Here is a 3451-nt window from a genome sequence, read left to right as displayed (position 1 = left end):
GTGGGACAAAACCATGATGAAGGAAAAAGAGTACAACACGCACTACTCCCCCTGATGTGAACCTTGGTGTTGGTTCTACATACTACGCATCTAATGCGTGATCTATCCTGTAGGTATAGAATGGGAGTAATCAGTCAGTTTCTGTACTGAACCGTAATTGAGACCACTTAGACCTCTCAGGTCGTTTCTCATGTCCTTTGACATTTAGTGTCCCGGTTAAGCATGTGTGCTAAGCAATGTCAATCACATTTTCCTTGGGGATCACTTGTTGGTCTTTACAAAACGTGTTTGTATCTGTCCATAGTCTAGACATGTTTGTCTACTTATCAAACTCTTTTACTTTAGTCGGATAGACTAAGTACTTATGGACAGTTATCATTCGACCATGATTCAATCTGGTCGATCCATGTCCAGGTCATAGACCACGTCCATACTTGTCAACTTTATTAATCTTATGAGTGTTCAATGATTATTCCTATGAGGTTTTATAATCTCTTATCATGGCTCTGAGGCCGAACACACTCTTATGTATGGACATCGATCTTTCTTGCCTTAGGTAATGCCGTATTCTTTATTCTTTGCATTCCTATCTTAATGACGTCTCATGACCTTAGGTCATAGATCTCATAAGCTTTATGGGCTATAGTTCTTCTCTGGTATCCGACAGATTAGATGTCTCCAAAGCTTTATGGAGCAGCAGACCATTCTGCTATGCTAGATGGTTGATCTTTAGTTTCTATTTAGCCCGTGACCAAGAAGGTTCAGACGCCTCTTAGGTCTAAAAGCTGGACGTGTCTAGAAGATCTGGATGCTCATTGCTGGAGAGCCGGACGCCCTTGGACGGACAGAGTCGGACGTCTTTAGTTTGAAGGGACCGGACGCTCTTAGCTGATGTGCTGGACGTTTTTAGCCAGACACCCACATAGATTTCGTTATCTATATATACTAACCTCCTTTAGGTTTAGTATAAGCACAAGGAATTTCTTTATAAATTCTCATAAGTATATGGACTGTTATTGGATTGTCTTTTATACAACTCCAAGATCAAATGATCATGTGTGATCAATTTCTTTTACATACTATATGCAGCTGCTTTTATTTCAGTCCATGAATCAGCTTAGGAACGAAGCTGTTCTTTCATCTTATCTTATCCAGTGATCCATATGCTGCTTACTACATCAGTGTATCTATTTTCTTTCTTTATGACCAGACTGTTTCAATTCCGAAAATCTGTAGCAGCAATCACCACATAGGAGTTCATCTCCTCATAATCTGTTCCTTTGATCTCTGGTTATGACTTAGTCATTCTTTTCGGGTCAGTGTCTGGCATGTCGATTAGCTTCTCAATTGGCTATCTTTATAATATCTTTCTTTGGACGTCTTATATCCCAATGTATAGTCTGAGGATCTTGCCAAGACAATGATGGTTAAAACCATTCTTATCATTCCTTTACTCTTTCTTTTATCCAGCTTATAATCTTTCTCCTTTAATGTTTGGATAGACGGATGCAATCCGTGTACTTGGCCAGAATCTGATCACCCATGTTTGGCTCAAGTTTCTTTATAAATCGTGGGAGAAAGTTATACTCCTATCCAACATATATTCCCAATCCTCTTCTGAGGTTCCATCTTAGACGGCACATATATGTATGTGGTGGTTTTATTTCAGAATCTCTTAAGATGGTATGTCTGGTTTTAATGACCCGTATTCATTCTTTAGATGGGAATATCTATGCTCACTTATATGGCCTGATGCATATGATCTTATTTATCATTCTGTACATGTAAATTCATAATGTCCCTAAGCATACAGTTAATGGCCGAACCTTTTATAGGTAATGGCCTCTCCGGCCGGTTATGGCCTGTGCGGCCAGGCCGTTGTCTCTCATGGTCTCTTCGGCCTCTTTGGCCGAGTCATGGGCTGTGTGCGGCTAAGCCTGCACTATTCAGACAAGTCACGGCCAAGTCATGGCCAAGTCGTGGCCAAGCTGTTTATAGGTGATAGCCTCTTTGGTTTGGCCGTTTGTATCATGGCCTCTCTTTGGCCGGGTAATGGCCCTTTACGGCCGAGTAATGGCCGAGCCATATAACATGGTCTTTAGACCATAGTACACGAACTTGTAGTATTGATCATGGGTTTATCCTCTCTCCCCCTCATGACCATACTATAAGGTCGTGGTGCTTGGGATAATTAAGCCTAATGAGTTTCCCTATGTGTACATGTTTTACAACGTGAGATCTTTACGGGATAACTAAGTGCCTTTTCAATTTCTTAGCATCAAATTTAAACTTTAGGATGGCTAATCCTATCTTGCCATATAGTGTATAATTTCGTGGGCTACCTTTCCTCATACTGAACTTGTAGCATAGTTTAAATCAGTAGAGATCATTGGTATAGTCTCGATCACTTTCTTTCAAGGTCTTGGGCGATTTTTCTTTCAAAATCTGAAGGAACTTGTTTCCTTTTTGTTTGTCCATTATTTGGAAACCATTCATTATAACTTCAATGGACCACGTTTTCTTTAGGTGTATATAATGCCTTATAGGCAAATGCCTTAGCCATAGTTTCTTACTAGGCTTTCTATACCTTTCATGATTTCTTACTCGGTTTTATGCCCTTTAGGCAACTCTTTAAAACATTCAAATGTTCAAGTAAGATCAGGCAAGATTTAATAAACTCAAGACTAATACCTTTGTATATAAAAATCGTGAATGATCCTTAGGTTAAAACACAATTGCAATCATAAAGCAATAAGACTAGTCGTATCGAAAATTTTGGTCTATGCAAGAAGCAGTCATGCGATTAGATCAGTATAAGTGGCGAAGCCTTTTATTCTATACTGTTGTTACAGTATGATATTCGACACATGGAATGTGGAATAGGACTTCTCTAGTAACTATTTCTTGGTTACTTCTTCACCACAAGGTCTCAGCATTGAGACTGTCTTAAACAAGACTGAGTTGTACTCATCCATGACTTTGTAATCCAAGAATCTTAGATTCTTCCAGTCATTTCTAGCCTTTGGAAGCAACACCGTTTTATGGTGGTAATTTCTATGCTGTAAAGCATCTCCAAAAGTCAAGCCTCTCGCCGGTTCTCTCCTTGGATCGTCGGTTCTCTCTTATCTTTTTGGTGTTTGTCTCTCACGATTTTGGCAGAGGTTCCCCTCAAGAATTCTGTGTCAAATTCTGGATCCAGGGCTCAGTATTTATAGAGAGAGGGAGTCGGAACTGCCATGGGGCCGAAGGGGTGGGAGTTGTAACCGAAAAGGTGTCTCTCTCTCCCTGCAACCGTTCGGCAATAACTGCCCCCAACCGGTCCTCAACTACCACCAACTGCTCCTGTCCCTGCCGGTTCTCTATCCTGAAACCAAGGCCAAGACCTTTAACTGACCGTCCACACCGTGGCCGCACCATCTAACCGAACCACCATAACCATCCTTTTAACCGC

Source organism: Brassica napus, chromosome A6, assembly GCF_020379485.1.
Source record: "Brassica napus cultivar Da-Ae chromosome A6, Da-Ae, whole genome shotgun sequence".
Classification (NCBI taxonomy): domain Eukaryota; kingdom Viridiplantae; phylum Streptophyta; class Magnoliopsida; order Brassicales; family Brassicaceae; genus Brassica; species Brassica napus.
Note: the sequence above shows the minus strand (reverse complement) of the source record.